The sequence below is a fragment of the Phoenix dactylifera genome, chromosome 14 (genome assembly GCF_009389715.1).
Source record: "Phoenix dactylifera cultivar Barhee BC4 chromosome 14, palm_55x_up_171113_PBpolish2nd_filt_p, whole genome shotgun sequence".
NCBI lineage: Eukaryota > Viridiplantae > Streptophyta > Magnoliopsida > Arecales > Arecaceae > Phoenix > Phoenix dactylifera.
This window is the reverse complement of record NC_052405.1, coordinates 6971763-6988746: the sequence shown is the minus strand read 5'-3', so window position 1 is coordinate 6988746 and position 16984 is coordinate 6971763. Positions and strand designations below refer to the sequence as shown.

The window sequence follows — 16984 nt, the reverse complement described above, 5'->3', positions numbered from 1 at the left end:
ATCCGACATTGACCGAGGATCTTCCTCTTTCACCCGATTGTAGTTTCCCCTCCCATTAAAACCCTAAATGTATACTTACCGTTGATGCACGGAAGGGTCTTTGGGCTCGGACAGATTGGGTTCCCATGGGTGGAACCGGTCTGATCTTGGCCGGAGAGGATCGGAGAAGAAGAGCCAAAGGGGATCTCCCTGCTGGCCGTGGACGCCACCGGCTCGGGCCACCGTGGAGGCCATCGGGCCGACCGCGGTGTCGGCCGTGCGCTAACGCGTGCACCATCGGGCTTCGGCCGGTTCTACCGCTCCTTGACGGGTGGCCGTGCCCCATCTCCTCCACCGGAGGTGGAGGAGGAGAGCTCCTAGTCGGGCCATGGAGGCTGCAGGTGGAACCACGGCCGCCGCAGGTGCCGCCGGTTGGTCGCAGCACCTCCGGCTTCGGGCCCGGCCTCCTCCCGAGCGCCTCCCGAGCTCGTCTCCCAGTGTCATGGGAGAAGAAGAGAAGAGGAAGAGGAGCTCGGGAAGGGAAGAAGAAAGAGGAGGAAAGGAAGGTTCGGGAAGGGAGAAGAAGAAAGAAAGAAAAAGAAGAAAGAAAAAGAAAAGAAAAAAAAGAAAATAAATAAAATAGCTGTGGGCCGAATTGGGCCTGATTCTGGCGGTGGGCTTCATATGAACCGGGCTTTAAAGGCCTGAGGTCGGGTTGGTCTCTGATCCGAGCTCGGTGTTCTTAATAACAAAACTAACTGGGCCTGAAGAGCTCAAATTTTAATATAGAGATTAAATTGAATATAGTTTGAGGCTAGGCTCCCTTTTAAATTAATTAGAACTGATAAGGATTAATTATAAATTAACTAATTGTGTTTCTGGGCCTGAATACAAATGGGCCCAGTAATTGAATCAGGCCACGGGCCTGATCCAGAAACCAATTAAACTTTGGGCCTGAATGCAAATGGGCCCTGACCTGAACCAGAGAGCAATTGGGTCAAACCCGAACCAGAAGGTGAACCAGACCTGAACCAGGAATTTAACCAAATCTGAACCAGGAAGTAGATTAGACCAGAACCAGAAATTGAATTGGGCCATGGGCCTGAACCAGAAATTAAATTGGGCTATGGACCCGAAAATGAAATTGAGTCCTATGGATGGGTTGTAAATGACTTTAAGATTATAAATAAATAGAAATTAAATATGTAAGTGACATGTAATTTAATGATCTTGCTAGGTCTTGAAGAATTGGCATTTGATGGGCAAATTAAGGTAAGTAACATGTCTTAATCTTATTATGGATCATGTATCACGTTTTACATGGTGAAAAAGTGTTATTTATAGAATTGGAATTGTGTATATAAATTGTGGAAAATATAAGTAACCCGGATATAATCTTATGTTTTATCAAATACTTGTGACTATTTGATTATGAAATTGTATATGATTATTTATATTTTCACAAATTAGGATCCAACATGTGTTAGCAAATGATTGCATGATTTTGGATAAATAGCATCCATAATGATTATTATATTATTTACATATTATTATGATGAGGTAGAAAGATGCATGGAAAGAAAAATAAAGTTTTCAGCATGATCATGAATTTTATTCAGCATGATGCCATTACTCACTTTCCAATGTACCGATGAGGAAAGATTTATGAAAAGCATGATATGTTTTAAGAACTCTCAGATCGCTATGTACGGCCCCTCGCCAGCGGGTTATAGTAGCTTGGTTTAGAACCCTGCCAACGGGAACATAGTTGGCAAAGATTATGGCCCTCGCCAGCGGGTTACAGTAGCTCGGCATACGGCCCTCGCCAGCGGGTTATAGTAGCTTGGTTTAGACCCGGCCAACGGGTCGGGAACAATAGTTTGGCAAAGATTATGGCCTCGCGCCAGCGGTTACAGTAGCTCGGCATACGGCCCTCGCCAGCGGGTTATAGTAGCTGGTTTAGACCCTGCCAACGGGGAACAATAGTTGGCAAAGATTATGGCCCTCGCCAGCGGGTTACAGTTAGCTCGGCATACGGCCCTCGCCAGCGGGTTATAATAGCTTGGCTTAGACCCTGCCAACGGGGAATAATAGTTGGTAAAGATTATGGCCCTGTCACGAGTAATAATAGTGACCATAGCTGCACTACTATCTGAGAGTATGAATTTTAAAGTATGGAATAATGGCAAAAGTTTTTTATGATGCATATATGGCAAAAGTTTTATGATGCATAGCCATGTTTATGAAGTTGCATAAATGGACATGCATAGTGTTATGGGGGAATTGAGCCGCCATGCCCCACGTGATCGGCACGCACGTATCCAGGAAAGCTACAGCTGCCCTATGACCCAGCACTCCGACCCCGAGTCGGACCTCCTCGGCTCCGCAGCCCGACCCCGGGTCGGCTGCCCTATGATCCAGCACTCCGACCCCGAGTCGGACCTCCTCGGCTCCGCAGCCCGACCCCGGGTCGGCTGCCCTATGATCCAGCACTCCGACCCCGAGTCGGACTCCTCGGCTTCGCAGCCCGACCCCGGGGTCGGCTGCCCTATGATCCAGCATTCCGACCCCGAGTCGGAGATCTTTTGATAACGACAGGCTATTCTCCAGAGGCACGCCGCGGCCTCCTGCTCCACTACTCCCTGCAACGGCTGTACCCGATGCTGCCCACGATCTCCTGTATCAACCGTACGAAGCGGAGCTCCACTACGCCCTGCCACGACCGTACCCAGCGCTGCTCCACGACGCCCCGTAACGGCCATGTCAGTGGCCATTCTATCGTGCCCCACGACGACAAACCCCCCTGAGAGACCTTCCAGCCAGGATATATTGCGGCTGGGGGGAGAAGGGGGGGGTAAGCAATACCTCCCAGAGCACTCTCTCCCACTTGTGATTATCATCTCTCCTCCTCCAATCTCCTCTGACTTGACCGTCGGAGGGCCATTACCACCCTGGTGGTGTGTGCAAGGGCTTGTTGCCAGGTTCCATGTGGCGGAAGGTGGAGCGCAACCAGCACCCAACCAAGACAAGCTCAGCGCGCACCCCCGTTCACACCGATCGTGTCATCCTGCGTTCTCCGGTTTGGACCACCCAGCAACAGTTTGGCGCTAGAGGAAGGGCCCGAAACCTCCGAACGATCGTAGATGGGCACGGCGAGGTGGTCCGCGGAGCTTCCAATGCTTCCGGTCGGGGAGAGGCCTCTTCGCGGCCTCTGGCCGTTGGAGGGCCTGCTGCGCCCCCCACCCAGCCACACCTCTCAAGCAGCATTTCCACCGCTTCTCCTCTCATTCAGACGGGTCGACCTGCTCAGTTCGACCCAGCTAGCCCAGCAGGTTCGCACCCTCGCGGAGGCAGTGCAGGATCTACAGGGTGTGATCTCTCGGGTGCCGCAGCGGGCTCAGGAGCCGCTGCTATCCCGAGCACTCGCCTCTTCTCACAACCCGCGCTCCTTCCTCTCCCATGGAGAGGAGCGCCGGCGCGAGAGGATTCTCGGGTACGGTCCGTTCTGCCAGGACCTTTCTCATCGGAGCTGCGCGGGGTACGAGAGGCGGACCCGGGCGCGTTCTCAGACACCCCAGTCCTCGAGGGGCCCGCACTCCAGTCGGTCCCCCCTCGCGCCGCTCCTTGTCTCCCCACCCACCGGTCGCGCTCCCCTGGACCGGCGGGTGGATGATCTCCACAGACAGGCTCCAGGTCCTGAAGGGCCACTCCAAAGATCCCTTCGCCGACTTGGAGATTCTCCTCCCAGCCGGCGCTTGCCTCAAGGATCCTGCGGACCCTAGAACCCGCCGGGGTTCAAAATGCCGGCGATCGAACCCTACGACGGGGCGGCGGACCCACGGGACCACGTGGAGAGTTTCAGGACTCTTATGCTCCTCCATGGAGCATCGGATCCTCTCCTCTGCAAGGCCTTCCCGGCGACCCTCCGCGGCCCGGCAAGGGCGTGGTTCGCCGGCCTGGAGGCTAATTCCATCCAGTCCTTCCACCAGTTCCACCCGTCTCTTCATCAGCCATTTCGCCGTCAGTAGCCGGCGAAGACTGGTCTCCGACTCCCTCTTCGATGTCCGGCAGAACGAGGGAGAGAGCCTGCGGGATTATCTCACCCGCTTCAACAAGGCAACACTGGAGGTCCCGGAATTTGAGCCAGGAGGTGGCTCTCTCAGCCCTGAAGCGAGGCTTTCCGGAAGGGCAGACTCACCTTCTCCCTGGACAAACGCCTGCCGCGGAGCTTCCCGGAGCTGTTGTCTCGGGCAAACCAGTAGCAGACGCCGAGGAAGGCAGCTTCCCACCGGAATAAGGAGGCCGCCGAGGCCCCCTCTAAAGCCCGGGAAGAAAAGGCGAAAAGAGGCCACCCCAGAGGAGGAGCCCGACGCCTTCAACGCCGGCGCAGAAGCCCGTCGCCAGCAAGGAACCACGGCGCCATACGCCCTCGTTCTCCGCACCGACGCTTTCAACCGGTACACCCCACTCCTGGCCCCCGGGCCCAGACTCCTCATGGAGGTCAAGGGGCGGGAAGGACCTCCCCGGTCCCGAGGCAGATGAAGAAGATCCCTGGGAGGGAAGCCTTCTCGGGCGTACTGTGAGTACCACCGAGACCACGGGCCACGATACCGAAGACTGCTTCCAGCTTCGGGACGAGATCGAGGCTCTCATTCGCCGAGGGCGTCTCGGTCGATATGTAAACGACCGACGTCCCCCCGCAGACCCGCGTCCAGCCGACCCGGCCCTCAGGAGCCTCGGGAGCAGAATCGACCCGTTGCGGGAGTGATCCACACCATCACTGGGGGCTGCTCTCGGCCCGTGAGGAACGCAGGGGGCTCGGCGGAAGTATCAGGAGTGGCCGTCGCGAAGAGGCAGCGGGTCGGAAATGTAATCACTTTTGTGATGAAGATGTAAAGGGGGTTCAGACTCCCCACGATGACGCCATGGTGATCTCTCTCACTATGGCGGACTATGATGTAAGGCGTGTTCTTGTGGATAGTGGAAGCTCAGCTGATATTTTGTATACGAGGCCTTCCAAAAGATGGCTTTTTCCCGACAATTGTTGCACAAAACATCCACCCCCTCATAGGATTCACTGGAGACGCTATCTCGGCCGAAGGTGTCATCGAGCTGCCTGTGACTGCGGGCATTGCACCCGCAGAAGCCCACGGTGCGGCTCGGGTTCTTGGTCGTACCGTGTCCCATCGGCTACAACGCTATCCCTCGGACGACCCGGACTGAACGCCCTTCGCGCGGTGGTTTCTACCTACCATTTTTGCTCATGCGGTTCCCACAGCCGGCCGGGATTGGAGAGGTCCGAGGTGACCAGCCCGACCGCACGGCAGTGTTTCCTAGGCAACTCTCAAAGGGAAGCAAGCCCATGGAGGCCCTAAGCGTCGAGTCACTTGACGCCAGAGACGAAGTGGCCTTGCGGCACGGGGAGCCGGCCGAGGGCGTAATCGAAGTTCCCCTCGAAGAAGGCCGCCCGGACCGCACGGTCCGGGTCGGTGCCAACCTCGACTTGGAAGCTCGGCTCCGGTTAGTGGAATTCCTCGAGCCAATGCAGATGTGTTTGGCCTGGTCGGCGGCCGATGTAACCTGGGATCGACCCGGAGGTCGTTTTCTCACGCCCCTCAACGTCGACCCGACCACCGAGCCAGTAAGCAAAAGAAGAGACACTGTGCCCCGGATCGGATCCGGGTGGTCGACCAGGAGGTAGACAAACTCTTGGAGGCAGGTTTCATAAGAGAGGTGAGCTACCCCGAGTGGCTGGCACAACGTCGTACTTGTCCGGAAGGCGAGCGGGAAGTGGAGGATGTGCGTCGACTACACGACCTGAATAAGGCTGCCCCAAGGATAGCTTTTCCGCTTCCACGGATAGACCAACTGGTCGACGCGACTTCCGGATATCAGCTACTGTCTTTTATGGACGCCTTCTCCCGGCTACAACCAAATAATGATGGCTCCACAGGACGAGGAGAGAAAACTGCCTTCATAACAGACCGGGGGCTGGTACTGTTACAAGGTAATGCCCTTCGGTCTGAAGAACGCTGGCGCCACTTACCAGGCCTCGTCACAAAATCTTCAAGGAGCAGAAACGGCCGGTAATATGGAGGTGTATGTGGACGAATATGCTGGTAAAAAGCCGCCATGCAGACCAGCACATTGCAGATCTGGAGGAGACTTTCGCACCACCTTGCCGAAAGTTTCCGCATGAAGCTAAACCCAGCGAAGTGCGCTTTTGGTGCTTCGCCGGGAGGTTCCTCGGTTTCATTGTCAACCACGGGGGATCGAGCCAACCGGACAAGATCAAAGCCATCCAAGATATGTCCCCTCCGACCAAAGTGAAGGAGGTTCAGGAGCTCGCTGGAAGGGTCGCCCGGCGCTCGGACGATTTGTGGCAAAGTCGGCCGAACGCTGCCGAAACATTCTTCAAGGTGTTGAAGCGCCCAAAAACTTCCTCTGGACGCCGAATGTCATGCGGCGTTCGACCAGCTCAAGGAGTACATGGCGTCTCCTCTCCCTGCTGTCCAAGCCGCAAGAGGGGGAGATGCTCTACCTTTTACCTGGCGGTCTCCCCAACCGCCAGTCAGCGCAGTACTGGTTCGGGAAGAGGCAAGACTTCAGAAGCCTGTGTACTACATCAGCCGAGTCCTCCGGGATGCCGAGACGCGGTACACGAAGGCTGAGAAGATCGCCTTCGCGCTGCTGACTGCGACCAGGAGGCTTCGCCCCTATTTCCAGGCTCATTCTGTCACCCTTTTGACCGATCAAACCACTGCGGCAGATTCTCAGCAATCCAGAGAATGCGGGACGGCTGGTGAAGTGGGCAGTAGAACTTGGTGAGTTCGACTCCGCTACCAGCCCCGACCAGCCATCAAGGCCCAGGTGCTCGCGGACTTTCTCGCTGAGTGCACTGTGCAGGAGGCGAACCTAAGCCGCCGGAGACAACCCAGCCTCGATCTCCCGATCTGGACGCTCCACATTGACGGGTCGTCGAACCCTGAAGGTGGAGGGGCTGGGCTGGTCCTCACCAATCCCGATGGAGTGATAGCCGAATATGCCCTTGAGGTTCGGATTTCCAGTGACCAACAATTGAGGCGGAGTACGAGGCCCTAGTCGCCGGGACTCAAACTCGCCAAGGAGCTCGGCATCCGGCGTCTGAAAGTCTTCACCGACTCCCAGCTGGTGGTCGGGCAGGTTCGAGGGGAGTTCGAGGCGCGGAGCCCGACCATGCAGAGCTACGTCCGGAAGGTGCAAACACCTCATTCCCGACCTCGGCAGTGTTGACATTCAGCGCAGGTCCCGAGGAGCGAAATGCCAGGGCCGACAGGTTGTCCCGCCTAGTGGACGCAGACGCGCCCAACTTGTCGAGGGCAATCTACCTGGAGACCCCTGGATGCCCCGAGCATTGACGGGGCTGGAGCGGTGATGGCCAATTGATCCGGAGCCGTCTTGATGGACCCGCTCGTCGCCTACCTCGCCGAAGGAATCCTCCCTGAAGACGAAGATCAGGCCCGGCGGCTTGTAAAGAAGTCCGCCCACTACGTGCTTTATGAAGGGAGGCTGTATCGGACCTCGTTTACCGCCCCCCTCTTAAGGTGCCTCCGCCCCGCGGAAGCGGCCTAACGCCCTCGGCGAAGTCCACGAAGGCATCTGCGGATCGCACTTGGGGGCTAGGTCCTTGGCGCATAAGATCATGAGGCAAGGCTACTATTGGCCGACCTTGTTGGAGGACTCGAAGGACCACGTGCGGAAATGCGACGCCTGCCAGCGCCACGCCAACGTCCAGAGAGTCCCCTCTGTCCCCTTGGCGCCAATCACCGCGCCCTGGCCCTTCGCACAGTGGGGAATGGATATCCTCGGACCATTCCCGTCGCTTCGGCCCAGCGAAAATTTTTGATTGTCGCCATCGACTACTTCACCAAGTGGGTGGAGGCAGAGGCCACTGGCCACCATCACGGAGGCACAAGTCCGGAAGTTCGTGAAGAAGAACATCATTGTCCGATTTGGAGTACCTCGGGTCCTCATCTCGGATAACGGTCGACAAGTTTGATAACAAGCAGCTTCCGGGACTTCTGCGAGGAATTCGCGGATCGAGCATCGGTTCACATCCGTGTCGCATCCCCAAACCAAACGGCGAGGCCGAGGGTCACAAATCGGACAACCTCCAAGGTATCAAAGCGCGGATCGGCCGGACGGGGCAAGCTTGGGTCGAGGAACTCGAGAATGTCCTTTGGCGTATCGGACCACACAACGGACTCCTACTGGAGAGACGCCTTTCAGCCTAACCTATGGCACGGAAGCCGTTGCCCCCCGTGGAGCTCGGACTCCCCTCGCCTCGGGTGGCCGCGCACCGACCCGAGGCCAATTCAGAGCAACTCCGAGGGAACTTGGATCTCTTGGAAGAGGCAAGGAAAATGGCTCAGGTTCGGATGGCAATGTATCAGCAGAGGGGTGGCCCGATATTACAACTCCAAAGTCCGACCGAAGCTTTTCAGAATTGGAGATCTGGTGCTGAGGCGAGCTAAGGCATCTCAACCTACGGAAGGTGGGAAGCTAGCGCCAAATTGGGAAGGCCCGTATAAAGTTCGTTGGGTAAAACCGACCTGGCTCCTACCAGTTGGAAGCCCTAGATGGCCGAGAAATTCCAAGGGGCTGGAATTCCGCTAACCTGCGGATGTATTACCAGTAGAACAACAAGGCCAGAAAGACAATTTAAAAAGGTGCAACACTTTTCATTTCAATAATTTCTGGTTACAATGGCGTGCTCGTGTGATTACAAGGAATTCCCAGAGGGGGAATTAGGGAGTAAAGAAAGTAAAGAAGAGGTGGGGACCCAAACCCTCAACCCAGGGCGGCTGCAGTCCCACCAGAAGTGGGTGCTTCTAACCGGAGGCGCCATCCAGCACCTCACCAAAAAGAGGAGGAGCCGCCGCAGAAGAAGCTCCCGCTGCCCCCAGGGGAACGCCGCCTCCAAAGGATATTCCCATCTTCCCCAGTGGTAGGGAAGAGAAGGGATTCGAGGGGGAAGAGTATATGGAGGCGCGGTCCCGGATTGAGCGTCCGACGCAGAGCTCAACCGGGAGGCTGAACTTCAAGGAGGGGAGATGTGATCCCGGATGAAACGCTAGAGCGGAGTTTCGCCGGGGAGACCCTCCTTGTTGATCCCAGATGAAACGGCTAGTTGGCTGAAGTTGTAAGGGGAGCGCCTCCCCTTTCCTTCGACAGGAGTCTCTCAGTCATATGCCAAGGAGGAGGTCCGCGATCCATGGCAACCTGCAGCTCCGGCTTGGCAAATTCCATCGTACCTGGCACCTGTATTTATAGCCAAGCTGCGGCCCCCTGGTAGTTCCGATACGGGTGGCTCCAATAAATGCAGGCGCACTGAATCCGGAGCCGTTCCGGCTCCCGAGGCGTATCTCCCGCGATTTCCTAAGCGTCATTCTCCTTAAATCGCATTCTTTGTGCAGGACGATCCGGGTGACGTATACCCCTAGGTCCACGTATCTCCGCTCGCGCCCAGGCCGCATCCTCCTCGAAGAACCCGCGTATCGCGGCCGCTCAACTAACACTCCTCACCAGCAGCAACTGGCGATCTGATTTCCCAGGTAACGCATTAATTAGCGTTTAATACCCTTCTCGTGTTCCCCCAGGCAACGCTTGGAGGAGAGGAGAAACACGGTCGCGGCTGGGCACGGAGAAACCCCGATGGGCGGCGAGCGACAAGTGGCCGACCAACGAGTGGAATGTCCCGAGGCTCGGCCCTCGGATGCCTGGCTAACCCGATGATCATCCCGGGAGCAGACTAGCCGGAAGCCCCGACCGGTCGCCTCGGCTTGCGCCAGCCTTGGCCGACCAACGAGCGGAATCTCCCGAGGCTCGGCCCTCGGATGCCTGGCTAACCCGATGATCATCCCGGGAGCAGACTAGCCGGAAGCCCCGACCGGTCGCCTCGACTTGCGCCAGCCTTGGCCGACCAACGAGCGGAATCTCCCGAGGCTCGGCCCTCGGATGCCTGGCTAACCCGATGATCATCCCGGGAGCAGACTAGCCGGAAGCCCCGACCGGTCGCCTCGGCTTGCGCCAGCCTTGGCCGACCAACGAGCGGAATTTCCCTGAGGCTTGACAACCCTCAGATGCCTGGCTAACCCGATGATCATCCCGGGAGCAGACTAGCCGGAAGCCCCGACCGGTCGCCTCGGCTTGCGCCAGCCTAGGCCGACCAACGAGTGGAATTTCCCTGAGGCTTGACAACCCTCAGATGCCTGGCTAACCCGATGATCATCCCGGGAGCAGACTAGCCGGAAGCCCCGACCGGTCGCCTCGGCTTGCGCCAGCCTAGGCCGACCAACGAGCGGAATTTCCCTGAGGCTTGACAACCCTCAGATGCCTGGCTAACCCGATGATCATCCCGGGAGCAGACTAGCCGGAAGCCCCGACCGGTCGCCTCGGCTTGCGCCAGCCTAGGCCGACCAACGAGTGGAATTTCCCTGAGGCTTGACAACCCTCAGATGCCTGGCTAACCCGATGATCATCCCGGGAGCAGACTAGCCGGAAGCCCCGACCGGTCGCCTCGGCTTGCGCCAGCCTTGGCCGACCAACGAGCGGAATTTTCCTGAGGCTTAACAACCCTCAGATGCCTGGCTAACCCGATGAACATCCCGGGAGCAGACTAGCCGGAAGCTCCGACCGGTCGCCTCGGCTTGCGCCAGCCTAGGCCGACCAACGAGTGGAATTTCCCTGAGGCTTGACAACCCTCAGATGCCTGGCTAACCCGATGATCATCCCGGGAGCAGACTAGCCGGAAGCCCCGACCGGTCGCCTCGGCTTGCGCCAGCCTAGGCCGACCAACGAGTGGAATCTCCCGAGGCTCGGCCCTCGGATGCCTGGCTAACCCGATGAACATCTCGGGAGCAGACTAGCCGGAAGCCCCGACCGGTCGCCTCGGCTTGCGCCAGCCTTGGCCGACCAACGAGCGGAATTTCCTGAGGCCTAACCCTCGGATGCCTGGCTTAGCGCCGGAAGAGTTTCCTGAGGCCTAACCCTCGGATGCCTGGCTCAGCGCCGGAAGAGTTTCCTGAGGCCTAACCCTCGGATGCCTGGCTTAGCGCCGGAAGAATTTCCTGAGGCCTAACCCTCGGATGCCTGGCTTAGCGCCGGAAGAGTTTCCTGAGGCCTAACCCTCGGATGCCTGGCTCAGCGCCGGAAGAGTTTCCTGAGGCCTAACCCTCGGATGCCTGGCTCAGCGCCGGAAGAGTTTCCTGAGGCCTAACCCTCGGATGCCTGGCTCAGCGCCGGAAGAATTTCCTGAGGCCTAACCCTCGGATGCCTGGCTCAGCGCCGGAAGAGTTTCCTGAGGCCTAACCCTCGGATGCCTGGCTCAGCGCCGGAAGAGTTTCCTGAGGCCTAACCCTCGGATGCCTGGCTTAGCGCCGGAAGAATTTCCTGAGGCCTAACCCTCGGATGCCTGGCTTAGCGCCGGAAGAGTTTCCTGAGGCCTAACCCTCGGATGCCTGGCTTAGCGCCGGAAGAGTTTCCTGAGGCCTAACCCTCGGATGCCTGGCTTAGCGCCAGAAGAATTTCCTGAGGCCTAACTCTCGGATGCCTGGCTTAGCGCCGGAAGAGTTTCCTGAGGCCTAACACTCGGATGCCTGGCTTAGCGCCGGAAGAATTTCCTGAGGCCTAACCCTCGGATGCCTGGCTTAGCGCCGGAAGAGTTTCCTGAGGTTTAACCCTCGGATGCCTGGCCTAGCACCGGAAGAACTTCGGGAATCAAAAGTCAGCAAGAAGCAACCAAGAGCTAAAAAAAAGAGGACGAGGGCGAGATGAAGAAATATTCAACGTGCATTAATTTTCAGGGCCGAGGCCCATACAATTGGGCAAAACGCCGACATACAAAAATAAAAAAGACAATGAAAGGTACAAGAGGTCAGCGTCATTTTCTCATTACTTTGGCACTCTCATTTTCGATTTTTATAGGCACTTGGAGGAACTCCCGGGTCGGGAACGCCGGGCTCGTCCGCGGGAGGTAGGGAAGCAGCAGGAGAACCAGCAGGCGATGGCGCCGGAGAAGAGTCCAGGAGGGAGATCTCGCTCAGGTCAACTTCGGGATACTTAGCCGACACCCTTGCCAGGCCCTCCTCGAAGCCCAAGGTGAAGGCTTCGGCCCCCGCGTCCGACGCGTCACGGACGAACTCGTCAGACTGGCGATAGGTCCGCACTGCCTCCGACATATCATGGGCGAACTCGGCGGACTGGCGATAAGCCTCAACCGCCATACGCCATAAAGAAGGCGGGAAGCTTGAAGCGCGCGCGCCTCTCCGAAGGATGGCGGCAATCTCGAAACATCACTCCCTTCACCTGTTCCCCTTCTGGTTCCAGGCTCGGAAGTGGGGGGCTACTGTTATGGGGGAATTGAGCCGCCATGCCCCACGTGATCGGCACGCGTATCCAGGAAAGCTACAGCTGCCCTATGACCCAGCACTCCGACCCCGAGTCGGACCTCCTCGGCTCCGCAGCCCGACCCCGGGTCGGCTGCCCTATGATCCAGCACTCCGACCCCGAGTCGGACCTCCTCGGCTCCGCAGCCCGACCCCGGGTCGGCTGCCCTATGATCCAGCACTCCGACCCCGAGTCGGACCTCCTCGGCTTCGCAGCCCGACCCCGGGTCGGCTGCCCTATGATCCAGCATTCCGACCCCGAGTCGGAGATCTTTTGATAACGACAGGCTATTCTCCAGAGGCACGCCGCGGCCTCCTGCTCCACTACTCCCTGCAACGGCTGTACCCGATGCTGCCCACGATCTCCTGTATCAACCGTACGAAGCGGAGCTCCACTACGCCCTGCCATGACCGTACCCAGCGCTGCTCCACGACGCCCCGTAACGGCCATGTCAGTGGCCATTCTATCGTGCCCCACGACGACAAACCCCCCTGAGAGACCTTCCAGCCAGGTATATATGCGGCTGGGGGGAGAAGGGGGGGTAAGCAATACCTCCCAGAGCACTCTCTCCCACTTGTGATTATCATCTCTCCTCCTCCAATCTCCTCTGACTTGACCGTCGGAGGGCCATCACCACCCTGGTGGTGGTGCAAGGCTTGTTTGCAGGTTCCTTGGCGGAAGGTGGAGCGCAACCAGCACCAACCAAGACAACTCAGGCGGAACCCCGTTCACACCGTCGTGTCAATCGTTCTCGGTTTGGACCACCAGCAACACATAGTTTTATGACTGGTTTGTTATATGAAATCTTACTTTGTTACAACTGTTAGTTTCTTAAATTAATGCACTAGTATGAAAAATATTATGCTTGATCAGATAAGATTATGCATGGTTACTTACTGAGCTTTATAACTCATACCCATTTATTTATGTTCTTACAGATGAATAGGAGATGCTAGGAACAAGGAGCGTGACATGCTTCAGGGTTATGGGGAAAAAAGAAATGACACATTAAATGTTGCTATTTTTAGATGCTTGTAATCAATCTTTTATTGATGAAACATTTGAAGTTTTTAAGTGGCTGCGTGTTATTGCGGGCAAAGGTTTGCAATAGCACGGCCGTGTCATGATCCGAATTCGGAGCGTGACATATCAGGCAAATATCCCTTCATCTCGGCAATCAAGCCTTTAATCTTCATGTACATCTCTATCATACTCGAAGCTATTGGTTTCTTCGAACCTCTGTTTCCCATGGCTTCTCTCGCGCGCACAGCATCCACTGCGTTGAGGCTTCGGGCAGATCAGCTAGTCCTTGAGCTGCTAGTAATTTTCTCAACTCCAGGTTTGCCAATGGATGATTCTACGGGCAGCAAGTACGGCCACCCGCTGCATCATTTGGTTCCAACGACATTTGGAAGGGATGTGAACGCAGTGCCATCTGACTCAGCTCCTTCAGCACGCATTTGTTAGTAAGAGTTTTGAGTGCTTCCCCTTCCATCGACCATACATGCAGGCCTTATGCAGAGATGATCGCATTCCATGAGTTGGCGTCCTTTGTGTTTACACAATTCTTGAACAGTAAAACAGAGCACACGAGGAAAATTGAGAGAGACCGGGTGGCTTCGGACAATAGTGCTTGGCCGGGGTGGCATGCTGGCCACCGAAGAAAAAGAAAGAGGGAGGAAAGGGAGAAGAGTGCTCGATGGTGGTCCGTCGCAGGGGATGAGCGGGGTTTAAAATAAGGTTTCCAAAAAGCATAAGATCGGCATAATAGTGATAACACCGACCATTCGCAGGTTGGCAACAATTCTAACAGCTGGCAGCCAGTGGCACCGGCCCGCAGAGATTGCGCTGGCCGTCCTCCGTGGCCATATCTCCAACGGACTGGAGATCGGGTAGAGGAACGTAGTTCCTCTATTTCATTTTAATTCTTTGTTTCTTCCATTTTAATTTTCTATTTCTCGGAACACTATAATGAGAGCTACAAAAAAAAAACTCTTTAACTTCCTATTGTATTATTGCTGCAAAATTTTCTCATCCAGTATCATAAATATGTATCATACAAACATAATTTTATTTATTTAAGATTTGCATGAAAGCTTGATGGATTTTGATTAGCATTGCAAGGCTTATTTTATTTTTGATTTGTGATTTTTGATTTTATTGTGCAAGTTCGTGAATACATGATTTACCAGGTAAGTTGCAGCATTTCTTGCTAGCAAATCTAAGGGTTTGGTTTCTTTTGTGCTGTATGATGGAATTAATTTGAAGCAGTAATTCCAAGTTTATGTTTTATGCATATCCTTTGGTGTTGTCCATACGATTCCTTGTGATGGACTTCTGCCAAGTAAAACTTCTGCCCCATTATGTCTATTTCCAACTGCAGTTCCTCCATCACAGAATAATTATGGGATGGTGATCCTATTTGAGTTAACAGCTAATGGAAATAGAACTCTTCAAACGAGGGAAAGAATAGAAGCACCGCACATCAAGGTATTCGCAGTGATGGCAATCTTCTCAGCATCGCTGGTCTTTGGCTTTTGACCGTGACGAATTGTACCTTGATACATTTGGTTTGCTAATCAAGTTTCTTCTGGTAGAAACTTTCCAAATCAAATTAAGAATTTGATCCTAAAAACTCTGCGGACAGAGTTTTGAACCAAGTTGTTGTGTGTAATAAAGTTTTCAAGTGTTGCAGATGCAATCTGAGGTTTCGTGTTCATCGTGCTCCGGGAATCAAAACACCAAAACACCGTCCCGTTGAGTCCTATAATTTTCTCGATTCTAGGGTTGGGGTTTGGCTACAAGTTTTAGAAGTGCACGAGGGTTTGGGCTAAAGCTTGACTGGGCTAAGCCAACTGTGATATCCTCTTTAGGGTTGTCCTGGGCCAGTTCGTATATGGCCTTTTGCCAACTCTCTGGACAGACTGAATCGAGGTTGGCCAATTGGGCTGTGTACCCTTACGAGTTTACTTAAAAAATTTGTCTGCCGCAAGCCACAACAGAAACAATTATAACGACCCTATGAAGAGGAGCTGGAATTGTTGGTTTGATGTTTTGATGAGTCTCAAAACTATCCATCGCACCTTTAAATGGAGCTTTTATTATCATACAGTCTCTACGCCTCATATTCGGAAGAACTGTTTTGGAACGATTTAGAAATTTGAAAATTTATTTTAAAAATTTTTAAAGATGAGGAGATGTATAAGAGAATCATTCAAACTTAAGACAATCAAACTGTAATTTTTTTCCTTCTTAATTTACAGATAGTTTAATAACTACTCAAGAATAGTTAGAAAAATCATTATGCAAAGGAGGTTATAAAAATCTTAAAAGTTCTCATAGATCGGATGTTTTGACACTATTGTTACTAAGTACATAAAAAACGGTATCAGATGAAATCTATAATTATACATGGCTTATAAGATTCTTTGTTTGTAGAGGGTATCATAAAACATTGCATGTCTTTTTGCATGTATATCTTTCTAAATATCCGAAATTTGTTTACATATATTTTTATAAAATACTTATTTTGCATATATAGTTTTTTTTTTATGTGTTATTTACGTATGCCATTCTCACCGGCTGCTGATCGTCGTTTCACGTCGCTGTCACTCGATCGCCAGGCCTTTCGCATGCATTTGCTTGCTTGCGCGCAGGCCAGCGATCGATCGTGGCCCCAGCCACCTTGTTTCCATCCACGGATTTATGTCATCTGGGCTACGTATTTATAAGAGGAAGACGCAGAGAAAGAGAATCATGGACCATCGCCCACTCCCCCTCTGTCCTGCATACTTTCATCCCTTCTTGGGACTTGTGGCCTGACCTGACATGACCTGATCTACGTAGATGGGAGCAAATTTAGTGCAATTAGTCCACGCAACCAACCAAACCGTTTGGGGCCCCACGTATCCTAGCCTTTTCAACTGCTGGGACAACGGTCCTTCCCTTACATTTATACACACGCATGCATGAAGCATATATTTGGCCTGTCTACTTGGACGAGCTATGGCGGCTCATTTTATTTTGTTCCAAGGATTTGTCCTGCTCTTCTCTATCTCAGTCGGCGAGGCAATTCAGTCGTTCACCTCAAGTTTAAGTGCGACGGCCCACCAATAATGGCAGTATGATGCTGCTAATCCTGCTACCTCCTTGAATTGCACACGGCTGTCTCTGGATCTGGCCGATGCACGTCCCTTGAAAATTCAATGTGATGGTGGTTGGAATTCAAATTTTGTGCTTTGCTAAAATTATGGTTGCGGATTTTCTGTTGGAGAATATATGCGTCGGCAATGGAGGTTGTTACAACGATTGATGCCGATCTGGTTGCGATACCAATAATCACTGGACTGCGAGAATATAATCGCAAAGAAATAGCCGAGAAATTGTTCGATCGATGTCTGCTGAGTGGTCCTTCAACTCCGGCCGCATTTATGTTGCCTTGTCCCTTTTGTATAAAGTCATCCATGGAGCCAAGTCTTGGACTTATTACAGGAGGAGGAGGAGGAGGAGGATTAGAGATTTGGTTTGTCGGATCTTGGCTCTCGATGGGGCAAATAGTTTTAGTAGCGTGGGGGCCCGG

The 16984-nt window shown here is 54.1% G+C and overlaps 1 long non-coding RNA gene across 1 annotated transcript; it reads left to right on the top strand.

Moving 5' to 3' along the window:
- The first annotated feature begins 727 nt into the window (after window positions 1-727).
- Window positions 728-13477, top strand: LOC120113145. Its single transcript, XR_005514972.1, has 2 exons — window positions 728-1251; window positions 13344-13477. It is a non-coding gene; the product is annotated as an uncharacterized LOC120113145 (long non-coding RNA).
- Window positions 13478-16984: the final 3507 nt, after the last annotated feature.